At 37.6% G+C, this 23187-nt stretch overlaps 1 long non-coding RNA gene across 1 annotated transcript; it reads left to right on the top strand.

Annotated features, from left to right (window-relative positions):
* The first annotated feature begins 901 nt into the window (after positions 1-901).
* LOC129624149 (uncharacterized) lies at positions 902-18389 on the top strand. The gene is made up of 3 exons (XR_008700781.1): positions 902-1085; positions 3008-3104; positions 18211-18389. It is a non-coding gene; the product is annotated as an uncharacterized LOC129624149 (long non-coding RNA).
* The last annotated feature ends 4798 nt before the right edge of the window (positions 18390-23187 follow it).

Genomic DNA, 23187 nt, shown 5'->3' with positions numbered 1-23187 from the left:
GCAAATTTTTGCAATTTAGTATCTTCCTCCATTCCAAAGATCTTAATTCCTGAACTACATTATGAGTTCTGAAATGATATTCTTGAAGTGTTTACATCTTAATCTGAGATCTGACACTGCTTGTTAAGACAGGGAACTGTTAAAAGCTGTCTTCCTCTTGGCTAACCCATTCCACTGGCAACCTTAACAGTTACTCTATATAAAAATAAAACTGTATTCCCAAGCATTGACTGAAATTGTTGTGCTGGGAACTCTTTCCAGAGCTTTAGCTCCCTGAGAGAAAAGAGAGGTCTTAACCATAGATTTCCATGAACAATAAGAGTGTTGTAATATCCTTCGCAGCACAACTCAAGTGGTCAGGCAACCTTGATCAGCCCGACAAGCTTATAAGTATTTATATACAAGGTATATTTGAAATTGATCCCGGACCATAATTCCCAATAATCCCATTATTTAGCACACTGAGTTTCTGTGAGAAGCCAAAACCAGAAACTGTCTCAAAGCAGAGTTGATCATCTTTTACAACTGAGAGAAAAACATCAAGAGGGAGGAAACTGTCTCCCCCTAAACTCATCAAATTGCTATCTTCACAGCTGTAACTGAGATACTCCAGAGTGTCAAACTTCCTGATGTCCATTTTCAAGGTGACTGTCAACGTCAAGAAGAGCTTTCAGGTTTCTGCTGACCACGGCACTTGAACTTCAGTCCATCAATGGGAACCCCCTTCCGCTTTACTGCTTTCTGAACACGCTGCTTGAAGAAGTTAGTGTGTTGAGTAGGAGCCTCCCCGTCGAGTAACTCCGCGGGAAACTAGCGATCAAACCTGTGGTCGTAGATGCTTTGTGTGAATATGACCTCCAGCACGCAGTTTCTGGCGGTGCCCTCAGATGGTGACATTCTTAGGCACGTGGCTTCATGGGAGGACACACTATGCACTACGGAAGCGGGAAGCGAGAAGCAGTAGGAAGCATTTAAAGATGCATATAGAAGGTGATGAAGATACGTGAAAAGAGAAAAGATGGAAGAACGGAGAAGCACCCGTTGAGTTCTAAAGTGTTCTGCCGACTGAGGACAGATTTGATGTGGTAAGAGCACATTTTAGAAGCTCAAATAGATTTCTGGAATGCCTGGGGAAATATGTTTAGAGCACTTACTCAGAATGACCTATAAAGTCCTCTTTTTGTATGCTTTATCAAAATTCTTCTTCTTTTTTTAAATCTAATATAGGTTGTGTCCTATCTTAGATTTAGATAGGCAAGTCTGAAGTTGGTTTTCAGGACCTCAAGATGATAGAATTTAATCGCTCAAATTTAGTTCTCACCTCCATAACACCTAGTGTTTCCTGGTAGCTCTATGCTTGACACTTGTGTCCACCCAAAGAAAGGAGGGGAAGGCGGCTCCAGAATTCGGAGTGTTTTGTTTGTGCTGTGTTGTTCTACATGTATTGGCTCATTAATTCTCACATGAGGCCTTTGAGAAATATTTTATTATTTTCTTTTTGCCTGTGAAGGAACAGAAATGCAGCAAAAGGAAACGCATCGCTCATTGCGGTTCAGGCAGTGATGGTGATGATCAGAGTCAACACACATGCTTGACGCTAGACACCACTCCTTCCATACCACTCATCAAGTGGTTCACCGTTAGTTTGGATTTTGCTGGTGCTCTGTCATGCTTCTTTTTTTTAAGTTGATTGAAGCATAGCTGACCTATAATATTATGTTAATTGCAGGTGTATAGAATAGTGATTTGTTCATATATATACATATTTTCATTTGAGATTCCTCTCCATTAAGGTCATCACAGGGTACTGAATATAGTTCTCAGTGCCATACAGTAAATGCTGCTTGTTTATGTGTTTTATACATGGTAGTGTGCATCTGTCAACCCCATATTCCTGATTTATCCCTCCCCCCATTTCTTCTTGATAACTATGAGTTTGTATTCTATGTGTAAATCTGATTCTGTCTTATAAATAAGTTCATTTGTATTATTTTTTAAATTCCACATATAAGTGAAATCATATGATATTTGTCTTTCTCTGTCTGAATTATTTCATTTAGTATGATAATCTCTAGGTCCATCTGTGTTGCTGCAAATGGCGTTATTTTATTTTTATGGCTGAGTAAATTCCGTCATATACATGTAGCACATCTTCTTTATTCATGTTGATGGACACCTAGGTTGTTCACATCTTGGCTATTGTAATGGTGCTGCTATGAACACTAGGGTGTATGTATTGAATTTTTGAAGTAAAGCCTTCTTATTTTGGGGACATGTGCCCAGGAGTGGGACTGCTGACGCATATGGTAACTCTATTTTTAATTTCTTAAGGAACCTCTGTATTGTTCTCCACCTGTTCACATTGCCAGCAACAGGTTATGAGGGTTCCTTTTTCTCCACACCCTCTCCAGCGTTTATTATTTGTAGACTTTTTGCTGATGGCCATTCTGACTGGTTGTCATGCTTCTGATAGAGTTATGAGTCCTGACTCATCTTCCTCAGTGCATCTGTTTCTGTTGGTTCTTCTGAAAAATAAAATCATGCTAGGATATTGGTGGCCACCAGTGTCTTTTAACAAAGGCCTATGTCTTCATTCTAAAGAGAACCAGTGGTAGAAATACGAAGCTTGTCATCACATTGGCAGTACAGTGCTTGCAGGTGGGAATTCAAGTTATATTTTCTTTATAAAATCTAAGGGTATAGCACACTGCAGAGTTCTCTGTTTGTAGCAGACTTGCAAACTGTGCTGTGCTGATGAATAAACGAGTTGAAGGGCAGCATTCAGTCTCAACAGAAGGGCAGTTTCAGTGAATTTCCACTTATGACATCCTTATTTTTACTCTTCTTGGGTAGCAATGCTATCTGTACAAATGTAGGTTCTAAGTCAAATAGAATTTGGTTGTTTTAAGAAATCCAATATGATGAGTGTGTTCAGAGTTTTTCAAACTTTGAGCAGTTTATAAAGTCATATGTTCCAATTGTGAATAATTTTTTTTTTGTCCCTTAGAATTCATTTTGAGATTTGAATGAAGATTGAAGTGTAAGGTGGTTGCTGAATTCAAACTGTGTTAAACTGCCTGCCTGTTTATTGTTTGTGACTAGAGGTAAGGCTGGGTGCTAGTGAAATAAAATATTGATGAAAATGACACTGAAAATGTGTTAAAGCAACATATTTTGAAATGTATGTAGTGCTCTTTGAGGTGAAATAATGTTTTTAAGAGAATTCTTAACGATGTTAGTACATCTTTTAAGTGACAAAAAATTACTGTAACAATGAAAATTCCTAACCTAACCCAAAAACATAGATTAACTATAGAGTTTGTTAATTTTCCAATTTAAGAATAATTTAATAATAATAGTATCGAAGATACATGCTAGAAGAACTGAATTTTTTAGGTAAATCTCTTTAACATTGGCATGACCTAATAAAGATGCATGAGGCTATTATAAAATTTACACAATGCTAAATATTTTTAGATTGATTTCAGTGTGAGAGACTGGAGAACATTCCTTTAGAAGTCTCAGGAGAACCATTTTAGCATATTTTTTATAAAGACCCCCTATGCACACAATATACAGCCTCACATGTAATATCATATGAACATTTAATCTAGTTACCTTTTAACCTTCATGAAGAGTTAGAAATAGATTTCAAATTTAATAAAGGAAGCAAAGTGGATATATTTGTGTGTGTGTATATTTTAATATATGTTGATCATAAGAGTATTTCCTTAGAATAACCAGCACTACAAAGACAAAAAAGAAGAGAAATACGATAGACATAAATGGATACATATCTACATATTTAAAAGTATTTAAGGGTCTATTTTAGAAGAAAATACTATTTTAATGATAACTTGTATACTGTATTTTATATTTATGAAATGTGGATGGAGGAGTGATACAGAATGGACAGCTAGATGGAGCTGGCTTTCCGTAAGTCACAAGCTTTTCCATTGATAGAAAAGCAAACTTTGATAGTTCAGCACAGATTCTATTCTGAAGAAAAACATAGAGAACATTAAAGTGTTCTCTTTGGTAAACTAGTAATGACAGTAAAGGAAGAGTTCCGTTAAAAAACATAAACAATAAATTATCACTTAATTGAGTAACCTTGCAAAGATCGCCAAGGACCTTGCTCTCCTACAAGAACTATCTTGTTATACACATCCAAGATCACAACCGAACCCTAAATATACACCAACCCTAAATCTTAATTGTATATTTGCCTTACTACTAGGTAACCAGATTAAGCTGGTGAGATAGTTTGATTAGAACATCTAGAGATATGTATGGCACACTCAATCTCCTTTACTAAACACATTTATTTCCGATTGCTTTCTTTTTCATTATAGCAGCTACAAATTTCTTTTAATACATAATAATGGAGAAGTGTTTTGAGTTAAGTTAGAACTCAAACTGTGTCATTTAGATTTAGAGAGCAAATGTGTAGCACTGCTTTGCTTTGCTAAAGACCAAACGCTGGTAAATTCCCTACCTTCTCTCCCTTGCCCTGAAAAATTTCAGCTACATTGGGTTTTAGGTTCTTGGAATTTCTGTAGCACAAATGACAGTGTTTTTCATGATTTTCTGCTGAGACCACACTTCACTTAACATCATCTTGTATTCTCTAGAAGAGGATCTCAAAGCCATCTTAGCATTTTCTAGGGAAAAACTCCCAAAGGCATCCTACCTTTGAGAGAGGGAAAAATGTATTATCCTGGATTTATTCACATAGTTTTCACACATTTTTTAGGGGTAGGGTAGGGAAAAAAATCCAGAATCAAGACAAGAGAAGTTCACTGGATTTACATGTCCAGTTAACCATAGTGATTTTTTTGAGCCTTCTTGTTTCCAGGTTTTGGATACTGTCTCTCAGTCCTGGTCAGTGGATGGTCTGTGAATGGTTGGGAGTTCACCTAGATCCTCTCAGGAATCCACATAGTCACTATTAGTGACATAATAATACTAAGACAATGCTTGCCTCTCTCATCGGGCTGCCATTTGCACTGATGATGCAAAAGCAATGAAGGGTAAGTGTTTTTGCAGAGCTAAAGGCAGGGCACCAGTTATAACAGAGTCTTTGTGTTCTTTACTGTCACTCACTCACAGGGCGTATTTGATGAAGCAGTACCAATTCCTAATATTATTAAATCTCAACCCAAGTATGTCTCTTTAGTGTTCTATTGTTACTTCATGGGAAGTACCTATAAGCCCACTGCTGCTGCAAACCAACATACTATGCATATCTCAAGAAGAACTGGTGTGATGCTATGCCTTGAGAGCTCAACTACCACCTTTTTTCATGAAACACAGTTTTTACTTGAATAAATGACAGGTAAACCATGGTTATTCAGACTTGATTATTTGGTAGATATTTCTTAAAAATAAGCAAAATGAATCTGTCCCTTCAAAGAAAAGACTGAGCATTTTTGTCTCCAGTGAGCAAGTTCAAGCTTCCAAGCAAAACTTAAAATTTTGGAAAAATTAAATATGCCACGATGAACTTACCTTTTTAGTAATAAAGGCTTATCTGATAAGATTGGTGGAACATTAACAAATGTAACTTTTTGATATTGTAAAATGGAATGCATGAGGCATGATTCATGAGTTTATAAAAACATACAAGAGTAAAAGATTCATTGAGGAGGGCATGGCAACCCACTCCAGTATTCTTGCTTAGAGAATCCTGTGGACAGAGGAGCCTGGTGGGCTATATGGTCACAAAGAGTCAAGACATAACTGAAGCGACATAGGATGCATGCCAAAGAATCATTGAAAAGTGACATAGATTAGTGTATTTCAATGTAACAGAATAACAATCAGAGTTGTAAAGTCATTCATATGGTGTTGGTTTCTATGTTACAGCTAGCTTTTAAGAAAATAATACTTGCTGAGTTTTGGTGTAGGGTTGAAGAAGGATATCCTCAACTACCTGAAAAGGCTTTTTAAATACTTTTCCTTTTTTCTAACTATATAACTGTCTGAGGCCAGATTTTCTTCATATCTTTCAACTAAAAAATCTATTGAAACAAATTAAATGTAGAAGTAAGGTCATCCATTAAATTAGACAGAAGAGTTAAGTAACAATGTTATTACGATTACAGTTTTTTGCTTTTGAAAGTATAGGATTTATTTTTCAGTAGGTAATAGATGTAATCTGTTATGTTATGATAGATTAATAAATACTTTTTCCCTCTCAGTTTTAATTTCTTTAAAGGTAAATGTAATCCATGTAAAGATTCTTGGAGGTATCAGTAGTTTCTAAGGGTGGAGAGGAGTCCTGAGATGAAAAAGTGTGAGTATGGCTGTATGGCACCCCACTCCAGTACTCTTGCCTGGAAAATCCCATGGACGGAGGAACCTGGTAGGCTGCAGACTGTGGGGTAGCGAAGAGTTGGACACAACTGAACGACTTCACTTTCACTTTTCCCTTTCATGCATTGGAGAAGGAAATGGCAACCCACTCCAGTGTTCTTGCCTGGAGAATCCCAGGGACGGGGGAGCCTGGTGGGCCGCCGTCTATGGGGTCACACAGAGTCGGACACGATTGAAGCGACTTAGCAGCAGCAGCAGTCCCGTCTTCTAAATGGAGAGATCCTAATCTCCAGCCCAGGGCACTCACATACGACACTGTGTATGCTGTCCCGATCTCCCCTTCATGGGAAGACTTACCGACCACCCAGTTGCTTGGGAGTGCTGCCACCAGCAGCCTTGAGTCGTCGTCAGCTTAGATCATCTTAGTTGCAGAGAGCTGCCTTACCCGAGGTCATGTCCCTTCCCAGGGTGGTCCACATCTACTGACTGATGGATGCATGTGTATAGGGCCATGGCCATCTTTGTTTAACTCAGAACAACTCTGATGGTCATTCTGGTGCCAGGGCTCCCTGTGAGATCAGATGAAATGTCAAATGGCCTGCATCAGTGCTTAACATCTCCCTCCACTGCTGTTTCCTTCCCTATTGTGTTAATTCCAAGGTCCTTCCTTAATATTGATACATATCCTGTTCAACACACCCTGTCTCAGAACCTGCTTCTCTGAAAAACCACCTGAAACAGCGTGGGAGCTTGGTAATAAGTTAAAAGTTAATTCTCCTTCCAGCTTTGAGTAATCAGGATGCCTGAGGTACCACTGCACAAAGAGTCTAAGCTCCTTATTGACAAGCCACATAAATCCATAGGACTGTAAAAGGCTTTATGTGGTCTGGAAGGTCCCATAATGCATATCACGAGGTCTGAGACAGGCTAGTTCTAGATTCCATGGGGCTAGTTCAGCAGGGAAAAAAGGAAAGCAGCTTTTTGCTTCTGGGAAGCAAAGGTAGAAACTACGGATAATCCTTCTACTTGTATGCATCTTCCAAATTTTAAGTGCATGATAAGAACACAAGAGATGAATAAGGAAGGGGGTGGGTCAAGAGGCTAAGTGTGAGAAAACCAGACTTATCTATTCATTTAACCTGTTTTCACATTTAATATATACTGGCAGCCAAAGTTGAGTCAGCTTATTGGTGATCTGGATCAACCATTAATATTGTCTGAAGTGACTAGATGGCCCCTGATCTTTCTCTCAGGATTCATTATCTGGCCTAGAAAACAGAGTTTGGGAGTCTTTCTTTATTGGATCAGAAAAATTTCAAGCTTTATAATTCTAAATAATGAAGAAGCTTAGCTGTCCTTTCTGCAGCCCCATCTGCATGATGACATTGATCACAACAGAATATTTATTTTCAATTTGATAAGGTTAGCTTTTTTGCTCTGGTTATCAAACAGTTTTTCATAAGTCCTGGGTATATAAAGGATACCTGAATTGAAAATGAAGTCAAGCTTTACACTATGACATTTGAAAATGACCCATCTATATACTGGTGGGCTAAATATCAATATTTATTGATTTATTCCACACTCATTCAGCACCTACTTTTGTGCCAAGAAACATTCTGAGTTCTGGAGAATACATAGATGAATAGGACAATATTTCTAACTTATAAGCCTCTTAAGACATGCTGAAAAATCAACTGATGGTGTGCTAAAATTTTTAAGAGTTTATTTGGACAAAACCCCAAATTGAGGGCTTCCCTTGTGGCTTAGCTGGTAAAGAATCTGCCTGCAATGCAGGAGAACTGGGTTCAATCCTTGGGTTGGGAAGATCCCCTGAAGAAGGGAAAGGGTACCCACTCCAGTATTCTGGCCTGGAGAATTCCATGGACTATACAGTCCATGGGGTCACAAAGAGCAGGACATGACTGAGCGACTTTCACTTTCACTTTCACTTTTCAAACCAGAAGTAGTTAGGTGAACCCTAGCAATAGGAGCAGGAGGCAAGACTTTTTGTGGAAGCAAAACAAGGAAATTATTTGATTGGCTAAGGGATTACTTTATTTGAGAAAGTCTAGACTGTTTACGATTGGTTGTCCTTAGATCTTGATTTCTTAAACTTGAGACATTGCAGGCCTACATTTTGGTTTGCTTACACAGATGGCTAAGACATTAGAAGCACCTCAGTCTAATGACCTCATTATTTAATTAACTTAACAGACAGATGATACTGTCTGGATCTTATTCAGTCCATTTGCCTGTGCAGTCATAACCCATATAAGGTAGAACAGGAAAGAGTGAAATAATTTGAAAGTGTTGAAAGAAGCTTTTCAACGGACGTAGCAAAGCACTGAATGTTAAATTGTGTTTTGCAAATTGAAGACACTATTCTAGGTGCTGGGGAATCAATGGTGAGCAAACTATTTTGTCTTTCTTTGCGTATTTCATGAGAGAAGGGAAAAGCTAGAACAAGGGAAAATATACATGTCTCTAAAAATCAGTAGATAAAAACTAAGAAAATAGAATATTTGAATAACAGTCACCTTGCTTGATTTGTTATATATCCAAAACATGAGAGCATATACATTCTTTTCAAAATACATAAAGCATCACAAAAATTGATGATATATTAAGTAACAGATAAAAACACAAAAACCCCCAAAGCTGAAATGCTGCTCATCACAATACTTGTTCATAATGCAAATAATATTAGAAAAAGAAAAAGATAGTTTTAAGAAGCCCTAAACATTCCTAAATAGGGAAGCAAAACTGCCTGTTGGTTTTGGTTATAAATGATCTAGAAATAAACAGCAGCAAGTGAACTATATATCGAATCTGCAGAATACAGCCAAAACTGACTTGGGAAGTTTTATAGACATGAATGCATTTACTAGAGTTTGAAATAGATTGATTAAAAGTTTGAAAATAAATAAGTAAGACTTTCAACTCAAGATGTTGGAAAAAGGAAATCAAAGTGTAGGAGAAAAAAATTTTTTTAAATAATGCATTTATCATATAAAATCAAGCCAAACATAATAAAAAGGGTAAATAATAAAGCCTAAAATTTTTTCTTTGAAATAATCACTAAGCTATTAAAAGATTTGGTGAATTTTATCAATAAATAACAGGAGAGAGCATATAATATCAGAGATTAAAATTTTTAAACATAATCTGGAGATGTGGAGATTTTAAAGTTTTGAGAGAATTCATTGTACAATGTTATATCAATAAATATAAAAAACTCACATAATTAGTGGGTATTATTACTCCATATTAAGAATGGCTTAGAGAGAGATAAGAAATTATAAGTAGACTAACAAAGATAGAAGAAAATGTCAAGGGCAGTTTAATGGGTGAGGTCTATCAGTCCTTTAAGAAAAAGAAAATTCCAGCATTAAAGAAACTGTTCCAGAAAAAAATTAAAGATAAAACATTTCCACTTTATTCTACAAGGATAACCTTGGTGTCAAAATTAAATATGCATAGCTCCTGAAAGAAAACTGTACAATTTAACTTACAACCATAGATACCAAAATTTTAAATTAAAAAATGCCAAATTAAATTCAGAATGTATATCACTAAATAGGATTTATTCTAGGAATGCAAGTATTAGTCACTGTCAGAACTCTTGTTACTGTGATCAATCACAATAATACTTTTATTTATTAACACATGTGTTTGTTCAAGAAATATTTCTAAAGTGCCTACAATGAGGAAGACACCATCCTAGGTAGTGGGGTAAAAGTGTGAACAAGAGACAAGATCTCATGGAGTTTGTATGAGATGAAAGATTTTAAAAATCCACATAATCATCTTAGTAGATGACCAAATAAACCTCAAAGATGTGATACAATGAATAATATTCATTCATGAGAAATGCTTTTAGGGAAGAACAGTGTCAATACATAGACAGGAATGGATAGAACAAGCATCATTCTTACCTGGGAAATATTCGCAGCATTCACTTTAAAATGAGGAAAGAATGTCTATTCCCACAGTTTTTCTTTCTTTTTATTGTAAATTAAAGTTTAATTAACTTACTGTATTGTGCAGTAGTTTAAACATTCTTTGGCATTGCTTTTCTTTGGGATTGGAATGAAAACTGACCTTTTCCAGTCCTGTGACCACTGCTGAGTTTTCCAAATTTGCTGGTATATTGAGTGCAGCTCAAGAAAAAAAAAGAGATGTTAAGGAGCCAGAATCATAACCAAAATTGAGCCCTGCAAACAATCGAGGGCAGACCCCACAGAAAATAATAATTTTTATCAAGTGACATTTAGATGGTGATGCCCGTGATGTGACTAGAATGAAGTATGTGTAGCACTTGTCTTGGGCTCAAAATTTAAGAAGATCATCAACTCAGTAATCAAGGCAATAATATTTAAATGAAATATGGAAAAAATCAAAATCAATGCAGGGCTTCCTTGGTGGCTCAGTGGTAAAGAATCTGCCTGTCAGTGCAGGAGACACAAGTCTGATCACACAAGACGCACGGAGCATGCGCGTGCTCTGATTCTCATGCCTCAGAGCCACTAAGCCTGTGCGCCACAACTTTTGAGGCTGTGCTCTAGAGCTCAGGAGCCACAACTACTGAGACCTCATGCCGCAACTAATGAAGCCCACATGCCCTAGAGCCCGTGCTCTGCGGCAGAGAAGCCACAGCAACGAGAAGCCTGCACAGCTCAACTAGAGAGTAGTCCCCGCTTGGTGCAACTGGAGGAAAGCCTGTGCAGCAATGGAGACCCAGAACAGCCCAAAATAAATAAATTAACTAATAAAGAAAATCAGTGCAATAATTCATGATAAACAAAATATTAAAATTTTAAATGAAGGGATGTTGATAAAAAAGTGACTTTGTACTTTCAGTAAAAGATGTCATATTCTTTGTAGTAGAGGTGCCATTCAGTTCAGTGTCAGAAAAAGCAGTATCACAATGAACATATTATTTTCAACCCCTAGAACTGCAAAACGTGACCTCTAGCAAATCGTTTTATATCAGCACTTCAGTGTGAAATAATACATGACACATCCCATTCCCTTTATAGTTTAGTCATTTGAGTTAAAATCATTTACTGCAAATCACTGTTTTACTCATAAAGGAGAATATCTACTTCCAGGCTTCTCTGTCCTTTATCATCTCCTGGAGCTTGCCCAAACTCATGTCCATTGAGTTGGTGATGCCATTCAACCATCTCATCCTCTGTTGTCCCCTTCTCCTCCTGCCTTCTGTCTTTTCCAGTGTCAGGGTCTTTTCCAGCTCTTTGCATCAGGTGGCCAAAGTATTGGAGTTTCAGCTTCAGCATCAGTCCTTCCAATGAATATTCAGGACTGATTTCCTTTAGGCTTGACTGGTTTGTTTTCCTTGCAGTCTTAGGGACTCTCAAGAGTCTTCTCCAACACCACCGTTTGAAAGCATCAATTCTTGGGTGCTCAGCCTTCTTTATGGTCCATCTCTCACATCTATACTGACTGCTGGAAAAAACATAATGACTCAATATTTTTGTATAGTATTATACAAAGTTGTTATAATATTACTGACTATATTCCTTGTACTGTACATTATATCCAAGTGACATTTTTTAAATAATTGGTAGTTTGTACCTCTTAGTCCCCTTCACCTGTATTGTTCATCCCCCACCAACTCCTCGCCTCTGACAACTACTAATTTTCTGTATACATGAATCTATTTCTGTTTTGTTCTGTTTGTTCATTGTTTTTGATTTTTGGATTCCACATGCAAGTTAAATATATGGTATTTGTCCTTCTCTGAATGATTTATTTCATAGGATAATACCCTCTAGATCCATGCATGTTGCTGCAAATGGCAAGATTTCACTCCATTGTGTGTGTGTATGTGTGTGTGTATGTATACACCACATCTTCCTTTTCCATTCATCTATCAATGGACACTCAGGCAGGTTCTGTATCTTGGCTACTGTAAATAATGCTACAACAGCATATTGGGGCACATATATCTTTTTGAATTAGTGTTTTCATTTTCTTTGGATAAATACCCAGAAGTGAAATTTCAGGATAGTATGGTAGTTCTATTTTTAATTTTCTGAGGCACTTTCATGCTGTTTTCCATAGTGGCTGTACCACAATTTGCACTCCCACCAAAAGTGCACAAGGGTTCCCTTTTCTCCATATCCTTGCCAACACTTACTTCTTGATGATAGCTGACCAGTGTGAGATGGTATCTCATTGTGGTTTTGATTTACATTTTCCTAGAAATTAATGATGTTGGGCACCTTTTTTCATGTGCCTGTTGAGTGTCTGTATATATTCTTTAGGTCTATTAATATGTTTTATTAATGTCTATTCAGGTTCACTGCCCATTTTTTAAATAGGTTTGTTTTTTTGATAGTGAGTTGTATGAGTTCTTTATATATTTTGGATATTAATCCTTAATTGGATATGTCCTTTGCAAACCTTCTCCCATTTAGTAAATTGCCTTATTGTTATGTTTATGGTTCTCTTGGTTGTGCAAAAGCTTTTTAGTTTGAAATATTCCCATTTGTTTCTTTTTGCTTTTGTTGCCCTCACTTGAGGAGACAGATTCAAAAAATATTGCTAAAAACAGTGTCAAAAAGTGTACGGCCTGCGTTTCTTTTTAGGCGTTTTATGGTTTCAGGTCTTATATTTAGCTCTGAAGTGACTCTCTCATAGGTGACATATGAGCTCAATAGCTCAGTTGTGTCTGACTCTTTGGGACCCCATGGACTGTAACCTGTCAGACTCCTCTGTCCATGGAATTCTTCAGACAAGAATGCTGGAGTGGATTGCCATTTCCTTCTTCAGGGGATCTTCCTGACACAGGGACTGAAGCCAGGTCTCCTGCATTGCAGGCAGATACTTTACCATCTGAGCCACCGGTGAAGCTCAGAACCTGGCCCTAATAATTAAACCTAACAACAGTCATCTTGTAGACTATAAGTCGTGTCTTTTTCTAGTTTCCTCTAAAAACCAAAACAAACCAGATTATCCCCCTCTTTTGCGTACTTGCTTGGTTTTGATCAAGCCTCCTATCCTCAGTTGCTTACATTTCTTTCCCATGGAAGAAAGTCTTATTCTCAGAGGTCATTCCCTTGGCAGTCTGGCTTTTTCAGTGCTTCCAATTGAGCTTGAGGAAGTACTATTCAGAAATACCCTCAAAATGTAAAATGTTGGCTTTAAGAGCTGAGTCAGGGAAATCTGTGGATTATCGCTGTACAAGACACACCTTATAGGGAGCTGGCACCTGGAAATTCTTTATGGTATATGTCCATGTTGAAAATCTACATGTATGAACAAGGCAGCATGTCACATGTAGACATGCTAAATTTTAAGTCTGTGTCTTTTACTTGTGGTTTTGACTTTGGAGTTATTTCTTCTTTTGAGTGCACAGGTTTCGTATTCATTGGGGAGTGCTTGTAGGGAACTCTGTTGATTAACTAATGATTTGAAAAGTTCCATTGAAAGTTTAAAACACTGTTGAGAAATAAGAAATTGTTGGGAATCAACAAAAATAGAATATTTTAGAGTCATGTATATTTTCAAATGCATTCATTAAGATGGAAGAATTGAAGACAAGTGGCATGGTTGCAATATGATAGGTATATTCACAATGCTTTATTTTGCCATTTGTTGATAAAATATTAATAACTATATTGAGCACAGTTCCATCAAAAATCTTTAAATTGTGACTTCTCTATGTGAAAAGCTATTTACACCTTAACCAGTAAAAGAACTAGAGGCTTGCTTAGTTTGGAGTTTTTGAAACTGTTTCTTTGTTGATTGTTCTTCAGATATTAATCTGAAGAACAGACTTTGTGTGTGTTATGCATCTGGCTCAACACTCTGCAGAATTGGAATTTCCTAATTAGCTACCAAATTAAATTTCCTAATTAAATACCAAATACCAGTATTCTTGCTTGGAGAATCCCTTGGACATGTTGCATGGCTAGACGTGCTATATAATCCAAAGTTACTATATTGCATACTTTGCAAGAGTCTTGCATGGTAATTAATTTAAAGGACTAAGTATGAGCGTTTATGAAACTAGGCTTATTCTTTTAAGTTGAAATTTGCTCAAAGTAAATGCAAAAGTTTTTGGCAAGTTGACGTACAAGAAGAGACACAAAGATAAAACTAAAAGATGATATTCATGTATTACAAAATTCAGTTTATATTTTAAAATCATATTTGAGACAAAGAAGAAATACATAATAAAAAAATTGACTTTTATTGGGAGAAAAAACCCAGGCAATCATTTGAAATCATAAAAGTCTTTTTGATTCTGATAGCACATAATTTAGGAATGACTTAGTGGTGAAAAAGGAGCGTCTTGCTTGTTTGGCTTGCCCCTAGGTGGTGATAAAAGCGTTGCGAAGTAAAAAAGACAAGGCTGAAAGACAGATGTAAGCAGGATACTCAGATCTTTCAGGAGATTCTGGTTTAGATCCTTAGGGATAAATTGACTCAAGTTATCTGCTCCTTTTCATATTTTTGCTCATATGAACAAAGATAGTGCTTTTTAAGAGCCTTCTGTCTCGGTATTTTCCTGCCTGCTCCCCTCCTGCCTTCTGTCGCCCTGGAAATTTAGCACAATTACAGACTGGGGCACCTGTTTCCTGAGCTATCATCACTGACTCACCAAACTTCAGTTTTGATAGAAGTCTGTAGCAATATTAAAGACTGCTCAGACTAGGCTATATTCAGACTTGTTAAATGAGCGATGTGCATATTCACTCCTGTGCTTACAGACATAGAAAGGAGCCTGCTAAATAATTACATATCTTGGTTATCACATTACAAGTTACACCAGAGCTTCATATTCCTTTAAAGACATTTCATTCAGCTAGACATCCTATGAGAACTGAGGAAACTGATTTTCAATACAAATTTTCCCCAAATTTTCAAAACAAATTTTCCTCAAATTGAACACTATTTCCTTTTTTAACAAATAAAAATTTCTCAGGGAAAACAACTATATTATTTGTTCTCATTGTTTTTAAATTCCAGATGAATTTCCAGCTTGTATTTTCAGCATAGCATGTTGGTCAAGGTTTTTCTCTGTTAGTGATAAGCTTGACATATCATTTATGAGATTAACAAAATCTAGGTGCTTGATCCCCTAAAATCTAACCTAAAGAAATTTAATATCTATTCTAGATAAAGAGACAAAATTGCAAGTCCTTTTCAATTTGAAGAGAAATAATCCGACACTTTGAGAACTACTTCACCAACATTCTGCAAATGAAAATATTTGTTTGATGTCTGGGTTTCCCAGGTAGCTCAGTGAAGAATACGCCTGCCAATGCAGGAGATGTAACAGACACGGGTTTGATCCCTGGGTCAGGAGGATCCCCTGGACAAGGAAATGGCAACACACTCCAGTATTCTTGCCTGGGAAATCCCACGGACAGGGGAGCCTGGTGGGCTACAGTCCATGGGGTCACAAAGAATCAGACATGACTTAGTGACTAAACAATAACAAAATTTGATGTCTATTTTTAAAAAGAAAACACAGGCAACAAAACATTGAATCTATATTTGCTATTCTGATATTGTTCTAAGATAAAGGGATTATTGAAGAGTAAAGGAGTGGTAGTCCATGGCCTTTGTGTTATTTGTGAAAATGAAAAGCTGAAGCAGAGCTGCTATCCATAGGCATGTAGGCTGTACACTGTACAATGCCAGGGAGCACCGTTTCTATGGACTACAATGTAAATGGAACTCTCTGGGCTTGGATGGCACCTTGAGCTGGTGTTCTAGACAGAATGACCAATAAAATGCTTTGTTTGTCCCAGAAAAGGCTGTAGAGATATTTTCTATCAAGCAGATACAAATTTGTTAGGTGGAGTAGCCCAGTATCTTGAAATTAGTGATTCTGTTCCACAGGGAGAAAATTTACCATTATCATTTTCACTTCCACAAATACTAATTGAGCATGTAGTTTGTGCCTGGCATTGTGTGAAGTAATTTACATTTTTAATATTTAATCCTCAATAATATTATGAGGAAATTGAGGTTAGAGAGATAAGTAACTCATTCAAGGTAGTACAGCTGGTAAGCTGCAGGAATTGGAACTTACCTAGGTTTCCCTGACTTAGAAGCAGGACCTTGTAATATATAAATACCATGATACCATCATGGTATGTATAACAGTTCCCACTGGCCTGTGCTGAAGTTTGTACTGTGGTCAGTAAACCCCTGAACTTGTTATTTGTCTGAAACTTGAATACTTTTATTTGGAAATATTATAAAGAATATCCTACTTTAAAAACTTCCTGATAAATACAAAAAAAATTCTTGTCCCTTGATGTCAGAACAAGATTTTCAGGCAGTAGATGACTTTTCCGTGGTATATTTTTGAGAATTCTTCCTCCTTTTCCTTATTTATGTATTCCTCTTAGTTTCAAACTATGGGAAGAATCTCTGACTGCTGATTAAAATAGGAATTTTTTGAAAGGTAATTGGGATCTCATGGAATTGCTATGAAGAACGAAGAACCAGACTTAGAGAATGCTCAAGAAAAAAAAGAGATGTTAAAGAGCCAGAATCATAACCAAAATTGAGCCCTGCAAACAATCGAGGGCAGACCCCACAGAAAATAATAATTTTTATCAAGTGACATTTAGATGGTGATGCCCGTGATGTGACTAGAATGAAGTATGTGTAGCACTTGTCTTGGGCTCAAAATTTAAGAGGATCATCAACTCAGTAATCAAGGCAAATAATATTTAAAGGAAATATTTTAGAAATCAAAATCAATGCAGGGCTTCCTTGGTGGCTCAGTGGTAAAGAATCTGCCTGTCAGTGCAGGAGACACAAGTCTGATCACACAAGACGCACGGAGCACGCGTGTGCTCTGATTCACATGCCTCAGAGCCACTAAGCCTGTGCGCCACAACTTTTGAGGCTGTGCTCTAGAGCTCAGGAGCCACAACTACTGAGACCTCATGCCGCAACTAATGAAGCCCACATGCCCTAGAGCCCATGCTCTGCAGCAGAGAAGCCACAGCAACGAGAAGCCTGCACAGCTCAACTAGAGAGTAGTCCCCGCTTGGTGCAACTGGAGGAAAGCCTGTGCAGCAATGGAGACCCAGAACAGCCCAAAATAAATAAATTAACTAATAAAGAAAATCAGTGCAATAGTTCATGATGAGCAAAATATTAAAATTTTAAATGAAGGGATGTTGATAAAAAAGTGACTTTGTACTTTCAGTAAAAGATGTCATATTCTTTGCAGTAGAGGTGCCATTCAGTTCAGTGTCAGAAAAAGCAGTATCACAATGAACATATTATTTTCAACCCCTAGAACTGCAAAACGTGACCTCTAGCAAATCATTTTATATCAGCACTTCAGAGTGAAATAATACATGACACATCCCATTCCCTTTACAGTTTAGTCATTTGAGTTAAAATCATTTACTGCAAATCACTGTTTTACTCATAAAGGAGAGTATCTACTTCCTTAAAGAAGTAAATAAGAGCAAAAAAATGATGTTGAAATAAATTTTCTTTTTAACTTGCTATTAAAATATAGTCCCTACTTAATGTGGTGACATTTGGTCTTGATTGGTGCAGTTCAAGAAATGGCTTATATTTAGATCACTTTAATAACATGCTGCTCATTTCATTTGGTATAGAACACTTTCTTGTACAGAGTAGATGCTCAATATTGTAAAATGCTTGTTGAATGACTATAAAGCAGAGAAAGATGCAAATAATATGGTTTTTATTTATGAGACATTTATACAATTCTGAAAGAAACTTTATTTCTGAAAATTATACTTACGAAAGTACAGAGACAAAATACAAACTAATATATAGCATCATAATGATATTTTACACTTTCAGAAAAATGCCAGAGACTTTAAGTGATTTGTATTTTCCCTATATTTATTATAGATCCCTGCTGCTGCTGCTGCTAAGTCACTTCAGTCGCGTCCGACTCTGTGCAACCCCATAGATGGCAGCCCACCAGGCTCCCTCGTCCCTGGGATTCTCCAGACAAGAACGCTGGAGTGGGTTGCCATAACTTAATTGTATTGTATTGTAACATAAGATTAGAAGTTATTTATATCGATATTGCCTGTGCATGCCAACAAAACAACATCTTAACAATAGAATTACAAATACAAACTACATGTACTGACTTTTGTGATGAAATTTATCATTACCTTTTGGATTGTTTTATTAAACTGTAACACTTGGAATCTGTATGTATCTTTTATGGAAGGAATTGAAAACCCTTTTCAAATGTTGAATATCATTTTGGATACAAGTGACCAATGACACTTTAGTGATTGATCTCCATAATAGTAGGTTTAGTTGGGTGTTATTCTGGCATTTGTTATAGTTCCTTGTAGATGGTTCTTCAGTATCGTTATCAGTTATATGTCACCAAACCTAATAGCTAGCAGCTAGTCAGTTTTTTAAAAGAAAAACCCCAGATATTCTACATGATGGCTACCATCTAAATTAACTATATGATTTCCCTATAAAATATATTCAGTAGAGAAGATTAAAAAAGATTGATACTTATGAACAGTTTGAATTCCACTGACAGTATTTTATTCTTCAATGCCGTCTGTTAAAGGAAGAGAACACCGCTCAAATACATTTGAAAGAAAGCTGAATTTATTATAATTATTAGTTTCTATGCAAGAGGGAGAAATTTTTTGTAGAATATAGTCTCTATGAACAGAGTCAGAGCAAAGAGTGATCTTGTACTGAGTTTTGAGCAAGTGTGGAGTTTAGGTACTGCTGACATTCAGGAGTGCTGAAAGGAATCTATAATTGAAAGATTTGGGCAAGTTTAAAACTGTTCTGTGGTTGTGAAAGTCATGTCTGACTCTTTGCAACCCCATGGACTGTAGCCTGCCAGGCTCCTCTGTCCATGGGATTCTCCAGGCAAGAATATTGGAGTGGGTTGCTATTTCCTCCTCCTGGGGATCTTCCTGACTCAGGGATCGAACCCAGGTATCCTGCAGTGCAGGTGGATTCTTTACTATCTGAACCACCAGGGGAGCCCAATTATTCAAGAAGGATATACTAATTCAAAGTTCCCTATGTGTAAAATAGGTAATTAAGGAGGACTTGTTGTATAGCACAGGGAGCTCAGCTTGGTGCTCTGTGATGACCTGGAGGGGTGGAATGTGAGGCGTGGAGGGAGGTCCAAGACGGTGGAGATAAATGTATACATATAGTTGAATGACTTCATTGTATGACTGAAACTAACACAACATTGTAAAGCACCGATGTGAAAATGTTAGTTGCTCAGTCATGTCTGATTCTCTTGCAACCCTATGGACTGTAACCCGCCAGGCTCCTCTGTCCATGGGATTTCCCAGGCAAGAACACTGGAGTGGGTAGCCTTTCCCTTCTCCAGGGATCTTCCCAATACAGGGATCAAACTTGGGCCTCCTGCATTGCAGGTGGATTCTTTACCTTCTGAGCTACCGTGGAAGCCCAGTTCTGTGGTTAGTAATTTATTCCTTGAAGAAGGCCAAAGAACAGCTAGTCATGTGTGTCTTCTTTGAATTTGGAAAAGAGTAACTTTTAATTCTCACTCCATGCTCAATTTAAGATAAAAATAGTCTAATGTCATATTTATCTAATTATTTGAGAGAGAGTTGAGAGCGTTTTGGTAAATGAGTGTTGTGCAACAAAATTTAAGGCATGCAGTGACCAATGGCGCAGAACATTAGTGTGCCTGTTAAGATCTGTGGCTGCAGGTAACCGAAACCAACGCTAGGTATTTTCAGAGGAAATGGGGAGAATTGATCAGAAGGATATCAAGGAAAACAGAATCAATGGGAGATTAGAAGACTGTGCTTAAAAACCGGGCAGAAACCAAGGCCGTTTCAGTCATGTCAGAAAGCTGAATGTGAAAGGCACAGGAATTTTTGCTAGCAGGGTCAGTCTGTCTAGGATGAGATCACTTCCAAGGCCACTGCTGCTGTGGGAGAATCAGGACGTTCATGTTTTCATCTGTTTAATGAGCAGGTGTTCATTGAGAACCTACTACATGCCAGCTTCTGTTTCTAGGTTCTAGAAATGCAGTTGCCACTGCTCCCTTGAAGTTTACACTCTGAGGAGGGGGACGCTGAGGAGGAAGATGTACTCGATAAGGAAGGAAATGTATGTCACATGACAGTAAGTGCAGTGGGGAAAATATTTTCGATCACTAAGTGAAAAAGGGTTATGAAATGTCAGGATTTGGAGACACTGAGCTGCCATTTGATGTAGGATAGTCCAGGTGCCTCCTACAGTTTGTGTGACAATTTTTTTTTTTTTGCACAGAACTGAAGAAAAAAAGTAGAACGTCATGTGGATGTATGGAGGAAGAATGTTCCAGATTGAAGAATAACAGATGCAAAGGCTGTATGACACAAATGTGCTTGTGGAACAGCAGGGAAATCAATGTGGTTGGAACAGTTAGGAATTGGAAGAGTGCGGGGAGACAAGCTCAGCTATTAAGAAGAGTGGGGTAGGGGTTAGAAGCACTGGGTTAGAGGGACTTTGAAATGCATTCTCAAGACCCTAGTGCTTATTTGTTTTTTTATAGCTTTACTAAGATATAATTGACATATAACATTATATAAGTTTAAAGTGTATAACATAATGATTTGAGATATATATATATATATATGCACATAAGTCTCACGGTGGCTCAGAGGTTAAAGTGTCTGCCTCCAATGCGGGACACCTGGGTTTGATCCCTGGGTCGGGAAGATCCCCTGGAGAAGGAAATGGCAACCCATTCCAGTATTCTTGCCTGGAGAATCCCATGGATGGAGGAGCCTGGTAGGCTACAGTCCACTGGGTCGCATAGAGTCGGACACGACTGAGCAACTTAACTCACTTTTATATAGGCACACATATATAGTGAAATAATTACCACAATAAGTTTAGTTATTAGCCATCACCTCACATAGTTACTTTTTTTCTTGTGATAAGAATTTTTAAGATCTCTCTTAGCAGCTTTAAAACATACAAGAGAGTACTGTTAAATATGGTCACTATGCTGTGTTACATCCCCAGAATTTATTTGTCTTGTAACTGGAAGTTTGTTCATCTTCTATCGTAAATTGGGGAATGATATTCCACCACGCCTGTGTAATTGGAACGATAGGGAATTCTCTAAAACTAGAAAGAAGAGTTAGAAACACTAACACATGTCTACTAGAGTCAGCAACTACAAAGGTGTTTGAGATTGCCATGGGTCCTAGAAACATATGTTTTGTGTGGCCACAGATTCTTCTCATCCTTCTATATATGCCTCTTTCCAGGGTGACTTTGCATTTTTCTTATCAAAAGGAGGTTTTTTATTCTCTGCTCCTTGAATCTGAGCAAATAAGATTTCTTTAGTAGATGCTGTTGTTCAGTTGCTCAGTCATGTCCAACTCTGCAGCCCCATGGACTGCAGCACATCAGGCTTCCCTGTCCTGCACTGTCTCCCAGAGTTTGCTCAGACTCATGTCCATTGAGTCAGTGATGCAGTCCAACCATCTCATCCTCTGTTGCCCCCTTCTTTTCCTGCCCTCAGTCTTTCCCAGCATCAGGGTCTTTTCCAGTGAGTTGGCTCTTCCCATCAGGTGGCCCAAGTATTAGAGCTTCAGCTTCAGCATCAGTCCTTCCCATGAATATTCAGGGTTGATTTACTTTAGGATTGACTGGTTTGATCTCCTTGTAGTCCAAAGACTCTCAAGAGTTCAAAAGTATCAATTCTTCGGTGCTCAGCCTTCTTTATGGTTCAATTCTCATATTCATATATGACTACTGGAAAAACCATAGGTTTGACCGTATGGACCTTTGTTGGCCAAGTGACGTCTCTGCTTTTGAATATGCTGTCTAGGTTTGTCATATCTTTTCTTCCAAGGAGCAAGCATCTTTTAATTTCATGGCTACAGTCACTGTCTGTGTATTAGATGGGACATTAATAAATCACAGCAAGTGGGTTGGAAAGTACTTATACTTGGGGCTTCCTTTGTTGCTGCTTTGGGGATCCTGGAAGCAACAGTTATGGAAATAAGCTCAAACTAGCCTGCTGGAAAGTGAGAGACACATAGCCCAGTTAACCAACCCATCACTCCAGTGACAGTAACTCAAGAGACAGACATGGGGAGAGGCCCTCCTAAGTCATTTAACCCCCAATCACTTGCCAGCTGGATCCAGATACATGAGAGAGCTCGGTTAGAGATCAGTGGAACTGACTGAACCAACCCACAAAATTATACGCTAAATAAAATGATTGTTGTTTTATGCTATAATGTTTGGGCATGGCTTTTTATATAGGAAAAACTAACTGATTATCTGTAGATTTCATGAAATTTCAATCAAGATTCCAACAAGTTATTTTATGGACATTGGCGAACTATTCTAAAGTTTATATGATGGGGCAAAAGATCTAGAACAGCCAACACAATATTGAAGGAGAAAATCAAAGCCAGAGGATTGATAACATCCAAATTCTAAACTTGGGGAAATGGTTGTGTAAATTATTAATGGAAACAATATTCTCTTTTTCCAGAGTAAAGAATGTGATAACAGGTCTTGGTTGAGAAAATGGAGGAAAAGCATGTTAGTTTATTTGCAAACATATCAGTGTCTGATCCAAAAATGGAAGACCCATAGACTTGATTGGAGGGCTAATGCCTCATCTTTAAGGAAGAAGAGAATAAAATATGCAAGGCCTTGGGATAGCAAAATAAACCCACTTTGGATTTTTACCCATCAACAGCATTGGACAGGCCATTAGGTAGAGGTTCTGTGGCCAGAGTTTCAATTCACTTCTTTCCTCCCCTCTCCTTCCTTAGAAAAAATTCCCAGAATAAATACATCACATGCTCCCAGAAGTGACTGATAATATCTCTGTGCCGG

Source organism: Bubalus kerabau, chromosome 12, assembly GCF_029407905.1.
Source record: "Bubalus kerabau isolate K-KA32 ecotype Philippines breed swamp buffalo chromosome 12, PCC_UOA_SB_1v2, whole genome shotgun sequence".
Taxonomy (NCBI): Eukaryota; Metazoa; Chordata; class Mammalia; order Artiodactyla; family Bovidae; genus Bubalus; species Bubalus kerabau.
Note: the sequence above shows the minus strand (reverse complement) of the source record. Positions and strands in the feature narration are given on the sequence as shown.